Raw genomic sequence first — 15261 nt, 5'->3', positions numbered from 1 at the left:
CTGCCCTTGCTCAGTGGGTTAAGGATCTGGAGTTGTCGTGAGCTGTGGTGTAGGTCAAAGACACATCTCGGATCCCGCATTGCTGTGGCTCTGGCGTAGGCCGGTGGCTACAGCTCCGACTGGACCCCCTAGCCTGGGAACCTCCATATGCCACGAGAGGGGCCCAAGAAATGGCAAAAAGACCAAAAAAAAAAAAAAAAAAAAAAAAAGAATGAAGCAACAACATGGATAAACCTAAAGATTATCATAGGAAGTGATGTAAGCCAGAGAAAGATAAATACCATTTATCACTTGTATGTGAAATCTCAAATATGATTCAAATTAAGGTAATTATGGAACAAAAACAGATTCACAGACATTGAGAACTAACGTGTGGTTGCCAACAGGAGGGGTGGAGGGAATTGGGAGTTTGGGACTAGCAGATGCCAACTATTACACAGAAGATAAACTCCAAGGTCTTACTGTGTAGCACAGGGAACTATATTCAACATGCTATGATAAAACATAATGGAAAAGAATATGAAAAAGAATGTATATATATGTATAACTGAGTCACTTTGCTGTACAGCAGATATAATGCAATATGGGAGATCAACTATATTTCAATAAAATTTTTCAAAAACCAAACTAATGTAAAGTTCTAATGATTACGCTCATTCTAAAAGTGAGGACATGGAGGATCAAGCAATGCACAAGGTCTCCAGGAGACGAGGTGGCGCAGATCGCTTCTGTAACTTCAAGTACAGATTTTAGTTAATTAAAAACATACACGGGAGTTCCTGCCATGACTCAGCAGTTAATGAACCCAACTAGTAACCATGAGGATGCAGGTTTGATCCCTGGCCTTGCTCAGTGGGTTAAGGATTCCAGTGCTGCCCTGAACTGTGGGGGAAGTTGAAGATGCGGCTCGGATCTGGCGTTGCCATGGCTGTGGTATAGGCCAGCAGCTGTAGCTCCCATTCGACCCCTAGCCTGGGAACCTCTGTATGCTGTGGGTGTGGCCCTAGGAAAGACAAAAATAAATAAATAAACCAAAACCATACACAATACTCACACCCAAACCCCAAAAATCAAAGTGAAATTTTTTAAATTACTTAAACCTAAACGTTAAAAAAATTAAGTTTAGGAGTTCCCGTGGTGGCGCAGTGGTTAACGAATCCGACTAGGAACCATGAGGTTTCGGGTTCGATCCCTGCCCTTGCTCAGTGGGTTAAAGATCCGGCGTTGCCGTGAGCTGTGGTGTAGGTCGCAGACGCGGCTCGGATCCCGCGTTGCTGTGGCTCTGGCGTAGGCTGGTGGCTATGGCTCCGATTAGACCCCTAGCCTGGGAACCTCCATATGCCGCGGGAGCGGCCCAAGAAATGGCAAAAAGACAAAAAATAAAATAAATAAAAATAAATTAAAAAAATCAAGTTTAACGTATGGATTTAGAAAATAAACAAAAATAAAAATCAGTTATCATGACTTGGATGAATCTCCAGGGAATTAGGCTGAGTAGAAAAAAGCCACTTCCAAAAGGTTACGTATGATATAATTCTAACCATATAAGGCATTTAGATGGCAACATTTGCAAAGGGAGGCTAGACTAGAGAGAGAGGACCGGGTGGGGGTGGTCGACAGGCTTTGAACCCTGAGCTGGGGGCTGTGGAGGTTGCTGCTTCTGCCCCTTCACCCAGGGCAGAGCAAGCTCTAAGTAAGATGCTCTTCCCTGAGCCAATCCACAGGAAAGCCTTGGCTTCCAGGGCCATTTCTCAGCTGACTGTCCATGCTAGAGAAATCAAGGGAAGCTGCAAGTTTTTCAGGTGGTTCGTGTGACGTTAAGGTTAATACACAGGTACTTGCTGAGGAAAAAGAACATTTATGGCAGCTTGGCGCTGTGGGGTCAGCTGGACTTCCAAGCGACAGCCAAGATTGATGACAACCTGCAAACTCTCGCATCTGTTTTGGGGAAAGTCCGGGGGACCAGATGGCTTGGGAAGTGAAGCCTGAGAAAGAGCAGTCTCCGCTGGGTTTAGCACAGTTTTTGCTGAGCGAGTGACGATTCAGTTAATGGGCCACAGGCAAGGGCAGAAGTGTAGGAGCTGTTTGGTGGACGGTACAAGAGAGGAGGGAAGGAAGAAGGGGCAAGAGAGCACGAGAGCAGGACTCAGAGCTTGACCGATTTTGTGCGGGCTCTGCCCTCGGGACTGGGAGACTCTGAGTGAGTCTCGGACTCCCCACTTGCAAAACGGCCACGAACCCTTCCCTGCTTCCGGTTCCCCGGCTGGTGGGAGGAACAACCGGAAGAACATAAGTAAAAAAGCATTTTGTGGACACAAATTCTATGCAAACACAAAGATTAGGCACGTGATTTGGCCAGTCTTGCTAATGGTCTCTCAATTTCTGGACCTATGATTTGGCAAGGAAGTTAATTCAGTCCGAAGGCCAGGGGAAGAAGGGGTGGCCCGTGGCCCTCAAGTGAGCATCATTATATGATCAGGTCTTGACAGCAGCCACTGAACTCACCATGAGACTACTGCACGACTCACCATAAGGGGGCGTATGACGGGAGAAGGAAGCATGATGGGCCACATCTGAGCTGAGTTCTAGCAGCTTCAGCTGGCTCCTTACTTTGCTTCCATGGCTGATCATAGCCCAAAGGTATGTGTATAAGAAGCCTTTAATGCTCAGCTCATTTGGTGAGGGTATTTCCCTCCATTTCCACTTAGGTAATTTGGTTAGTCAGTAAGTCCATAAATGCTGGCCAGGAGAGCAGAGACTGTCGCAGTGGATCACAGTCTAGTCAGAGACCCCGTGGGGGGTGCAGGCAGGCGGGAGTTGAAAACCTTCTCTGGGAAGCGTGGCGGAAGCACACGCGCTCTGGATTCAGGCCGCTGCAGGAGTAACCTAGCTTTATCCTCTCTGAACCACGGTTTCCTCACCTGTCATGTGATAATGCCAACAGTGCCTTCCCCATGGAATTGTCCTGAGGACAAACTGAGATAAACAGATATGGAACAGCTGGCACAGAGCAGGAACACAACAATTTGCATCCTTTCCTTCTTCGAAGGACAGGAAGAAAAAAAACACCACTCTTTAACACATCTTCCTGTGCATGTTTTTCAGAGAGAATGTGCAGAGCTAAGCCTAGCCTCTTTGTAGCTCCTGAGAGTGCATCTTATCAGGATTAGGACTGGGAGGCAGACAGACTCCTATCCATCACCAAGAACAAGCCATGTGATCTTAAGCACACTAGTTAATCTCTCATCTCTGTCTCCTCAAGGGTAACAGTTTTGTGATAGCCATGAGCACAGTCGTTTGGAAAGTTAAATAGGGGAGTTCCCACCATGGTGCAGTGGTTCGATCCCTGGCCTTGCTCAGTGGGTTAAGGATCTGGCGTTGCCCTGAGCTGTGGTGTAGTTTGCAGAGGCGGCTTGGATCCTGCGTTGCTGTGGTTCTGGTGTAGGTTGGCAGCTGCAGCTCCGATTCGACCCCTAGCCTGGGAACCTCCCTATGCCACTGGAGCGGCCCTAGAAATGGCAAAAAAAAAAAAAAAGAAAGAAACGTTAAATAGGGAGGCTATGTACAGTGGCTAGGACAGTCAGTATCTTACACACAGTCCCAATGCAATAGGTGTGCTTATCCAAACTGTCTTGGGTATGGCGGCCAACGAGCCCAGAGAAATGGAGGACGGAGTGTCCAGGGACATCGCTATTACTTTTCATCATCACCAGCACCCCTCAGCTCCATCTGTGCAGCACTCGCTTCCCACTTGAGTTCGACAACAGTTCATGGTCTTCGAGGGCTTCGGGAGTGTGGATGAGTCAACAGGGTGGCGTGGCTGCCAAAAAACAGTGGATGTCATCCCAGGGCCACACCTGGCAGGCTGGAGGACACAACTGCATTGGACGTGAACAAGCTGGAAGCATGCCAGGAGGAGCAAGCAGGAGGGAAACGGCTGGAAAGATGCTGTGAGGAATCCAGGCTGAGGCACTGAGAAGAAGAGACCCCTAAGATGAAGCACAAACGGACCAAATATCTAAAGGGCGGGTATGTGAAAGGATGGTTTCATTTATTCCGTCATTCCCTGGGGAGCATGTGCAGAGCCATGGGTAGAAGTTACCTGCACACACATTTTAGCTCAATGCAAAGAATTTTCTGACGAAGTAGCCATTCAATGACCATGCACCTGTCCATCCGTGGAACAGGCTGTCCAGTGAGGAAGGACCCGAGTCTTTGCTCTGGCACTGGAGGGGGAGAGGTGGGGAAGTAGAGGCTGGCCTCGACCTCTTCCAGGCCCTTCACTGCGCTGCAATTCTTTCCCATCAAGCCCACGACGCCTTCAACAGAAGCAGGCGTGTGTTAGCGCATCGTTAGCTTGTCCTTTACTGTGTTAAAAAATTGGAGGCACCATAATAGGACAGAGAAAAAACCTATTTGACCTTAATACCAGCTACAGTTACTACGGCAGACGAGAGGCCCAGTGCATGTATTCAACAAATACAGGCGTTTCTATGTGGCTCAGTGGGTTAACGATCTAGCATTGTCACTGCAGTGGCTTGGGTTGCTGTTATGGCTTAGGTTCGGTCCCTGGCCCAGAACTTCCATGTGCTGCAGGCATGGCAAAAACCAAACAAGCAAACCAAAAAAAGGACAAATACCACTGTTTATGTGCTCTAAAAATGGTGCCAAACTGACCTCTTTTTGTGTGTGAAAATGTTCATTCCAACCATGTACTGAAGAAAGGAAGCTATTACCACTAACATTAAAAACTGATTTTGGGAGTTCCCATCATAGCTCAGCAGAAACGAATCTGACTAGCATCCATGAGGACACGAGTTCAATCCCCGGCCTCATTCAGTGGGTTAAGGATCCGGCATTATCATGAGCTGTGGTGTAGGTCGAAGATGCAGCTCAGAACTCACACTGCAGTGGCTGTGGTGTAGGCTGGCGGCTACAACTCCAAATGTACCTGTAGCCTGGGAACCTCCATATGCCGCAGGTGAGGCCCTGAAAGACAAAAAGACAAATAATAATAATAACAATGATAACTCTTCCAACTTGAGCACATTATTTAATACCACAAACCTCAGTTTGTGATGATAGTGATATTTAACCTATAAGGACTGCTCATTCATTCATTCGACAAACATGTGAGCACCTATTATATACCAAGCCTGGCCCTAATTGCTGGGGAATTCCATCACTGAGCTAAAGAGACATACAACAGCCCTCATGGTGCTTACCTTCTAGTGAGAGCGAGGCAGCAAAAAATACAGTTAAATAAACTGAAGCATGCTAGTGTGAACATACGATGCAAAAGTCCTATGAGAAAATAATCGCAGTAGGGATAGGGAGGAGAAGGTGGTTTTCGTGAAAGAATTAAGATAATACAGGTAAAAAAAAAAAAATACTGCATGGAAAGGATATGCGGCAAGTCTTCAATCAGCATTTGCTATAATTACCATGGGGACTTCTGAGTCTGCAGGACCTACAGTTAAATGCATCATTCCACTCCTGAATTACTCAACAGGACGTATGTATTCAAAATCAAAACCAAAAGGAAGCAGGTCCCAGTGTTATTTTTCAGGCAGAAGGAAGGAGTCAATGAAAACGTCAAGACTATGGGGTTTGGGTATTGTCTCACCTGTACAAAGACTCAGGTAAGAATCTGCAGGAAACATAGAAATGCAGAAGCTGAAGTTTGAACCGAGTTCCATCAGGTAAGTGATCTAATTTTCCTAAGCCTTCTTTCCCACCCCCCCAACTGACCAGGGCTGTTGGGACATTTCGGATGTAAACACTAAATAAATACATATAAACTATAATACACACATAAAAAACTGGGCACACAGCAGGTACAGTTAGCTTACATTATTATCACTGTCCAAACAAACGCATCTGAATTTTCAGAGATTTTTCGATGTGTTCAGAATGAAAAAACAAGGCAGTATTCCTCAAGAGGGAACATTCCACAATCATGTGTTGCTAAGAGTTGGACTTAAGGTCACTTGTTATGAGAACAAACCAGGAGAACATAAGGAAGCGTTCAACTGATTAAATGCTCAGTCCAGTGCTTAGCCTCGCTAACTCCTTGGCTGCAGTCGTCAGAATTCCAGAAAACGCAAACAAAGACACACTGATTCACTCAAAAGAGTTCTTGGTACAAATCTTGAGGATTTCACCAAAAAGCAGCCTAGCAGGATTTATGAAGTGTGCTCCCCTCCACAGAGCCTGCACATCGAGGAGATACACAGGCCCCCTTTAATTAGCCCTATTTTCCCAGAGACCTCTGCAGCACTGTCCTCTGCTCTTACTACTTTGGGAAACGAGAACTGAATTTGTCCTGTTGGACTTCTTCTCATGAGGGAACACTACAAGGAAGGAGATCTCTCCGCTTTCCCAGAGGGGCAGGCATCCCCATCTGTCTCACATCCTCAAGTTCTGAAGCCAGTGAAAGCTTGGGATATTCACTGTCTGCAACCTACACCTCAGCTCATGCCAATGCCGGATCCTTAACCCACTGAGCAAGGCCAGGGATCGAACCTGTGTCCTCATGGATGCTAGTGTCAGATTCGTTTCTGCTGAGCCACAACGGGAACTGTGGCATCAATGCCTTTTCTACTACTCATCCCCAAGACCAGGGCAGCTAGTTCTAGAACTGGAGGTACCTCATTCGCTCCAGAAAGCAGAGTAACCCTTTCTCTGCTGTCAGGGGGCTTGCATCCAGCAATCTCCCCCTCCCAATGGTCGCTATGATGACTTCAGAGGCCTCCAGGGACAAAGGTGTTGGCCTTGCTCAGTCTAAGTCAGTGCTTCTCAAATGGTCTGCGGTGAAGAAGCAGTTTGTTCTCATTTCTAATCCATCATGGACCGACACTTTCACAAAACACAATGAAAATGAACTGATAGAAAACTGTTTATTAAAGACACAAAATGGGAGTTCCCGTCGTGGCGCAGTGGTTAACGAATCCGACTAGGAACCATGAGGTTGCGGGTTTGGTCCCTGCCCTTGCTCAGTGGGTTAACGATCCGGCATTGCCGTGAGCTGTGGTGTAGGTTGCAGGCGCGGCTTGGGTCCCGCGTTGCTGTGGCTCTGGCGTAGGCCGGTGGCTACAGCTGTGATTCAACCCCTGGCCTGGGAACCTCCATATGCCGCGGGAGCGGCCCAAGAAATAGCAACAACAACAACAAAAGACAAAAAAAAAAGAATGTCAAAAAAAAAAAAAAAAGACACAAAATGAAAGCCAATGTTTTCACTACTAGAGTCAACAGACATAAAGCTACTGTCAGATTGCTATAAAACTTTTAAATGTTTACTCACAACTTCTGCATCTCTCCACAGGTTGCAGCACTAAGTCACTGTTTAGCCATGAACATTTACTTAAAACAAAACACAAAGCCAACCTCACCCCCTTTCCCTAGTACATAAGATGATGTATGCAGGGCAGTGGTTGGCACACAGTCATCACCCACTGAATATCACCTACGACTATTGCCGTTTCCAGGCTGGTGAAAGAAGAGGAAACATTCCAAGAGTCTGAGATGCACGTCTGAATTCCTACTCTTTTCTTACTGATGTTGGACAAGTGTCTTCACCATTCTGGGCTTTAGTTTCCAAAATTTGCATTCATGGTGAGATGATTTGGAATCTAACATCCAGGAAGTACCCTCCATGGCTCAGTGGTTAATGAACCCGACTAGGATCCATGAGGATGCTGGTTTGATCCCTGGCCTTGCTCGGTGGATTGGGGATCTGGTGTTGCTATGGTGTAGGCCAGGAGCTAGGTATCCAATTCCATACCTAGCCTGGTAACTTCCAAATGCCACAGGTGTGGCCCTAAAATACAACAACAACAACAACAAAAGAATCTAACATCCAGATCAATAACTCACGAATTTAACTGAAACCCAGAGTGAAAAAAAAAAAAAGACACCTGTGTGTTCCAGTACTCAAACTCACACACACACACACACACACACACACACTCAAACAGGCAACTGCAAAGTTTCAAGAAGAAATATTACCTTCCTCTACGCTATGCACTCAGAAATGTTCTCATTTTTTAAAAATTATTTATTTATTTTTTGTCTTTTCTAGGGCCGCACCCATGGCACATGGAGGTTCCCAGGCTAGGGGTCTAATCAGAGCTGTAGCCACCGGCCTGCACCAGAGCCACAGCAACACCAGATCCGAGCCGCCTCTGTGACCTACACCACAGCTCATGGCAACGCCGGATCCTTAACCTACTGAGCAAGGCCAGGGATCGAACCCGGAACCTCACGGTTCCTAATCGGATTCGTTAACCACTGAACCACGACGGGAGCTCTGGAAATGTTCTCATTTTTTAAAGTGCTGGTGTGAAAAATGCTGGAGCAAGTGAGCTCTGGGGTTCCCGCCCTTGACAGTACACTTCGGGGGCTCGCGACGAGGAAACAGGTCCCTGTCGACAACTTGGTTCCAGATAGGACTGACGCTGTCAAAGGCAGGTGTGTCTACAGGTTTTTAGTTTTCTTACTGTTGTTTTTTACCCATGGCATATGGAGGTTCCCAGGCTAGCGGTTGAATCGAAGCTACAGCTGCCAGCCTACACCACAGCCACAGCCACTCAGGAGCTGAGCTGCATCTGCGACCTATGCCACAGCTCTTGGCAACACCAGATCCTTAACCCGCTGAGTGAGGCCAGGGATCAAACTGCAACCTCATGGTCCTAGTCGGATCCGCTTCGGCCGCGCCACGATGGGAACTCCTATTTTTGTTTTTTAAGCCAGCTGGCTGTGCATGGGGATGATCTCAGGGAGTCTACCCATCCCAAAGAAGTACAATCGAAGCTGTGGGACTCGCCCCCCTGGGAATTACTTCCAGGAAACATCAACTCCCACCTACCCCCACCCGCGGTGCCTTCAGGCAAACATGCCAGGCCCTGGGTGGCTGGGAAATGTCCTGGCTGGATTCTGCTTTCTCAGATTGCCTTCTGCTCTGGAGAAAAGGGAGGGGACGTCAGTGGGAGATGACAGGCTGCTGGAAGCGCCAGGATGGAACCAGCATCTCTACTCCTTCACATGGTAGAAGCAGCGGGTGAGAGGCCTTGCGAGGGAAATAGCGACACGCAACCTTCTACCTGAAGGGATCTCTTACAGTCCTTTCTTCCTTTTAATGAGTAATTTTAACTGTTTTGATTTTCAACTCAGTGAAGAACAAAACATTAAATTATTTTATGCCCAGTAACAATTTTTTGGTTTTTTGTTCTTTTTCTCTTTTTAGGGCCGCACCCACCGCATAGGGAAGTTTCCAGGCTAGGCGTCGAATCAGAGCTACAGCTGCTGGCCACAGCCACAACCACAGCCACAGCCACGTGGGATCGGAGCCACATCTGCGACCCACACTACGGAGCGAGGCGAGGGATCAAACCTGAGTCCTCCTGGACGCCAGTTGGAGTCTTTTTTTTTTTTTGTCTTTTGTCTTTTGTCTTTTTTTGTTGTTGTTGTTGTTGTTGCTATTTCTTGGGCCGCTCCCGCGGCATATGGGTTCCCAGGCTAGGGGTTGAATCACAGCTGTAGCCACCGGCCTACGCCAGAGCCACAGCAACGCGGGATCCGAGCCGCGTCTGCAACCTACACCACAGCTCATGGCAACACCGGATTGTTAACCCACTGAGCAAGGGCAGGGATCGAACCCGCAACCTCATGGTTCCTAGTTGGATTCGTTAACCACTGCGCCACGATGGGAACTCCGCCAGTTGGAGTCTTTATCCGCTGAGCCACAGCAGGAACGCCCCGCATGCTCAGTAACTTCTACTCTTGTGCTCTAACGCCCCTTTCCTCTTGAGTGGTAAGGGCCACAAAGGACCCCTAACCAAGCTGAGTTGCTAAGTGTTTCATTTTGACGAGGACATAAATCCCACGTTCACTGTCAGCACTCTCCAGCCGGGCGAGGCCCCAGGCTCCAGGGCTGGGCTGGAGGAGTGGGGTGGTCTCTCTCACCCCGCCCCTCCCCTTCTCCCTGAGCCCACTCTCTTGGTTGGTCCCCTTCATAGCTACTCACAGTGAACCTGAGAGCTGGTTCTGCTGAAATGAGATCGTGCCAAAAGCTCTGCACAAAATGGGGCTCAGCTCTTCAGAAGCTCCATAGCGGGTTACCGGGTGAGCCACCCCTCTGGATGGAGATGAGTTTTCTGCCTGACCAGAGAGAGGCTTGTCCTTTGAGATACCACCCAGATGCCGGCTCACTCCTGGGGTCCACTCGTGGGTTGTGGGGCTGCCCTTCTGAGGGGGTACTGGCCAGGTTAATTTAAGTCCCAAGCCACCTTCCACAGATTCATCCCCCTTGACAACAGTGTCCAAGAAACACATCCTCGTCCACCGAATCTGGCATCTCACCTTCTTTCCTCTCTCTTCCTGGCTCCTTCTCTTAGTTTTGCAGAGGCCGGACATGGGGAGCTCTTTCTGGGACAGCCAGTGACCCACCAATTTTCAGACAGAAGGTGAGCTCTGGGGAATGCTCCTGAGAAAACTTCTCTCCCACCGCCACCCCTCTTTCACTTGGGTGGGCGTCAGGGACCAGGGCAATCTGAGAGTTGGTTCTGCTGAAATGGCAGCTTTTGAAAAAGTTTGGCAAAAAAATACTAGCCACAGAGCTATAGTTCTCTGATCATAGAAAAGCAGAGATTTTTTTTTTTTTTTTTTTGCCTTACCTGTAGCATGCAGAGGTTCCTGGGCCAGAGATCAAATCAGCCCCACAACAGTGACCCGAGCCATAGCAGTGATAACACTGGAACCCTAACCCAATAGGCCACCAGGGAACTCTGAAAAGTGGGTAGTTAAAATACCTTTTTAGGAGTTCCCTAAATTGTGGCTTGGTGGGTTAAGAACCTGACACAGTGTCTGTGAGGATGTAGGTTCCATCCCTGGCCTCACTCAGTGGGTTCAGAATCCAGCATTGTTGCAAGCTGCGGTGTGGGCCGAGGATGAGGCTTGGATTCAGTGTTGCTGTGGCTGTGGTGTGGGCCGGCAGCTGCAGCTCCAATCAGCCCCCTAGCCTGGGGTGTGGCCAAAAAAAAAGAAGAAACAAACCAACCAACCACCTTTTTAGCTGTGGATTTGGCTAACCCATTGTTAGAAGAGAGGAAAGACTCCATTCAGCGTCTCACACATTCAATTTCTACTGCAAACCACATGCCAAGATCTGTGCCAAGCACATAGCAATGGATACAGCCATGGTCCCTGCCCTCAAAGAACTCACCATCTAAGAAGACATTAAACATACACACCCTCCAAACATGTACATCTATGTAGTTCAACTGTGACAAGTACACCGCAAGAAAAGCCAAGTGCCAGGGGACTGGACACAGTCGGTAGAAAACTGCTTGGGATCCAGCAGCGTGGTGCCTACGACCAAAATCTGCTTTCCAGAGCGTGACCTCTAATGAGAGCTTCATGATGAAGGAGACACAGCCCAGAGATGCTTTCAACTCACAGCTAACAACATGTGATTCTGCAGAGAAAGCTGTTGCTGATTCTCGTCTCTGTTTTTACTTTCCTCATGTTCAAATTTCAACGTATAATAGGAAAAAAAAAACTTTTATGATTGACAGCAAGCTATAGAATGTTTTTAATGAGGCTGAGAGTACTTGAGTTCCAAGTCCATTTAGGATGCGTTTTAAAACTTTATTTTAAAGTACTAATGCTATTCTTTTCAGACATTGTATGTCTACATTTTGAGAACATGAAATACACCACTTGAATGTTGCTTTAGTCACCAAATGGTCTACATACATACACACACATATATATATAATTCATAGGATACAAACATACAGTAAACATTGTTTTTGGCCGTGCTCAAGGCATGCCTGAGTTCCCAGGCTAGGGACTGAACATGCACCACAGCTGTAACCAGAACTACAGCAGTAACAAAGCCAGATCTTTAACCCACTGAGCTACCAGGGAATTCTGTATAATATACAGTTTACACACACACACACACACACACACACACACATCTTTATCAGGACTCCAAAGAGGTAGGCAAAGGAGGCAGGTGGAGCATGGAATGCATGAAATGGTCCAGTGCATTGCCCAATTTCACCAGAAAAGGCATACGGCCAGCATCAAATGCCCCATCACCTGCCTTCTTGTTGAGGCCGTTGTCTCATTCTGCCTTTGGTACTCTCACTGCTATTATGGTTTTATCTTTTACAGAATTTTAAAGTGATGTTAAGCTATGTCAGAAACCCTGGAAATATGTCTAACAGTCTACAGATTAGAGAACTTTAAATGCATAAAGACATGGGGAATTATACTTTAATTGCTTATTTGAAATAGCAATTATCTTCACACTGGACTGTCTAAAGAAGAGAGCAATCAACTCAGTCCTGTTGTTAGCTGCAACACAACAGTGCTATTACCCCGAAATGCTTTTTTTTTTTTTTTGAGAGAAGTGGTAAAACAGACATGAAATTTACCATCTTAGCCACTTTTAAGTGTATGGTCTGTGGTACTGAGTACATCCACAATGTAACACCACCACCATCTAGCTCCAGAATTTTTTCTTCCTCAATAAATCTGTTCTTGTTAAACATAAGTTTCCCCGTTTCCCCCTTCCTCCAGCCCCAGGCAATCACTGTTTCTCTTTGTGGTTCTATGAATCTGACTACCCTAGGAATGCCACATAAGAAAACTCATACAGTATTTGTCCTTTTACGTCTGGGTCATTTCAATTAGCCAGGGTCAAGGTTTATCCACTTTGTTGCATGTGTCAGAATGTTCTTACTAATGCCAATTAACATTTCCTTGTATGAATATGCACTTTATTTATCCACACATCCATCAACAGACACTTGGGTTGCTCCTACCTTTTGTCTATTGCGAATGATGCTGCTGTAAACACAGGTGCACAAATATTCGAGTCCATTCGTTTGGGTACATAACTGGCAAAGTGGAAATACCGGACCGTATGGTAATTCTATGTTTAATTCATCTTCCCAGTCCAAAAAATACACCAATCACACACCGTACCTTTTTTTTTTTCTTTTGTCATTTTTTTTTTTAGGGCCCCATCCGCACAGCACATGCTGGTTTCCAGGCTAGGTGTCCAATTGGAGCTGTAGCCACCGGCCTACACCACAGTCACAGCAACTCGGGATCCAAGCCACACCTGCAATCTACACCACAGCTCACAACAACGCCAGATCCTTAACCCAATGAGCAAGGCCAGGGATTGAACCTGTGTCCTCATGGATACTAGTCATGTTTGTAAACCACTGAGCCGTGACAGCAACTCCCATACCTACGTGTGTTTTAAACCAAGGAGCGGAAAAACCTTGTCAGATTTCTCTTGCATCACTTCTCACTCAACCTGCTGGAACACCTTACATGCACAAACTCCCCAAACTGCCAGGGACCTCCAGGCCTAGGCAAGCCTCCCAGAGCTCCTGCTGCAGGCTGAGACCCAGGCTTTCCTGTTGACAGGAAACGGGACCCAGGATGGCTTGGTCTGTAGAAATGCCCTGAGTGATTCCAAACTACACCCAATACTCAGCTCTGCAACAGCTCTCAGGCTCCGGTGTGGACCCTGGGGTCAAGGTCTGGCAAGTGAAAAACCTGAATTTTTATAAAACTGGTCATGGGAAAACAGGAAGATCACAGAAGGTGGTGAAATCCTCACCAAGGCCAACGATTGCACAACACATCACTCCCTGGAGCACATTTTTCCACCTGCTCTAACACTAAAAATTTGGGAGTGTTTCGAGTTACTTGAGAATTTACCCACCCCAGCCATTTTCCCTCTTAGAAGCTCTTCCAGGGTTTCTGTCAGAAATTCCTTTTCTGTTTAAGGAAGTGGGAAACTCCAAGGAATCGGAGGACGAGCAGTGTAAGACACAACTGGGCAGAGCCATCCCTCCTTGTAATTAAAACCATCGTGTGGCCTGCAGTCTAGAGAAATCCCGTGTATACGTGGACACGTGAAGGTCCTGGGCCATAACGTGGTCAACGCTACGTGGAAAGCAATTCAGGGCCAAACAGGTGTGGCTCGAGGCGTTCCTTCAGGACCGGCCCTGTCTGGGTGGAGACGGGGGAAGAAAGAGGTCAGGGAGCTGTGACCAGCAAAGGAGCACAAAGACCAGGACTGTCAGACTGTGTGAGACAGACGCCACCTCCCTAACCTGCCCCCAGGTCCCTTTCTGCGCTCTGCCCCAGTGAGGACTTGAGAATAAAACTGGCTTATGACATGGACTGGCCTGTGTTGATGAGAGGATAAGGTCTCTGTCCATTAAAGGGTCACACATGAGATTTTTTCTTCCCTGGCTCTTCTGAGCTCTGCGGCAGGGGGGCCTGGCCTCAGCAGGCTCTGTTCTCTCTGCTCACTGCTTTGGCTTCCTCCACCGGTCAGCTCTCCACAGCTTGGGAAGGTTCCCACATACAGACGTGAGCCTGAGACAAGGTTAAGATGTCTGTTTAGGGCAAGAGGCTGAACTCCATGAAATTACCTGAGCCCTGCCACAGGCTATGCGTGACCACAAAATAAGGCCATGCACTGATTCTTGTCTGAGGCTGCTGTTCCATGTGTACGGCTTCTGTGGGAGTCCTGGGGGAGGAGGGCTGTGGGGAACCCTGGGTTCTTCAATAACCCCACCCCAACCCCGAAAGCACTCTCAAGGACATAGGATGTAGAGCATGCTGTCAAATTTCCTGGTCTTTTCTGTGCACCTAATGCTGGGCTGGTATTTATAGCTTCATATCCTTGAAACTGATTTGTTCTAGATGTTACTGCAGAGCACTCCTTAAAGGATAAAAGTAAAATCATCTGCATTTTACTTTCATGCAAAGATGACAGTGGCAATAACGTGAGCATTCAACAAACATTTTCTTGCGTTAGATTGGATTTGAAACATCTTCGGTTGCTAAAGAAACAAAACATGTCCCTATCCACTCCTTCAACACCAAGACGTAATTTTATTTGCGCAGTAACACGAATACATGAATACCGTTCAACGTGCGGGGCTTTTTTTTTCTGTGCAAGATAGGTAAGCATCAGGCTGTTGTAATCAGGTGACTTTTTAGGTTTCTCAAAGCGGCACAAATTTCTCTGAATGACAAACATTCCAGAAATACGAATCCACACTTAGCGCTTATCTGATACCAGTCTCTTCAAAGTTCCAAAGCTCTCAACAGCACATCTGCTCCGCACACGAGGGAAAACCACTACCCAACCCCTCGTTGCACCGCGCATCCCCGAACGAGGCGAAGACGGAAGCAGGAGCAACGCCCTGCGCGCGCGCG

The 15261-nt window shown here is 47.3% G+C and overlaps 1 protein-coding gene across 4 annotated transcripts in view; it reads right to left on the bottom strand.

Annotated features, from left to right (window-relative positions):
* The window catches only part of JAK1 (Janus kinase 1), a 246901-nt gene that overhangs the window by 220828 nt on the left and 10812 nt on the right, over nucleotides 1–15261 (bottom strand). The window lies entirely within an intron of this gene.

Source organism: Sus scrofa, chromosome 6 (assembly GCF_000003025.6).
Source record: "Sus scrofa isolate TJ Tabasco breed Duroc chromosome 6, Sscrofa11.1, whole genome shotgun sequence".
NCBI classification, from domain to species: domain Eukaryota; kingdom Metazoa; phylum Chordata; class Mammalia; order Artiodactyla; family Suidae; genus Sus; species Sus scrofa.
This window is presented reverse-complemented; position numbering and strand designations above follow the sequence as displayed.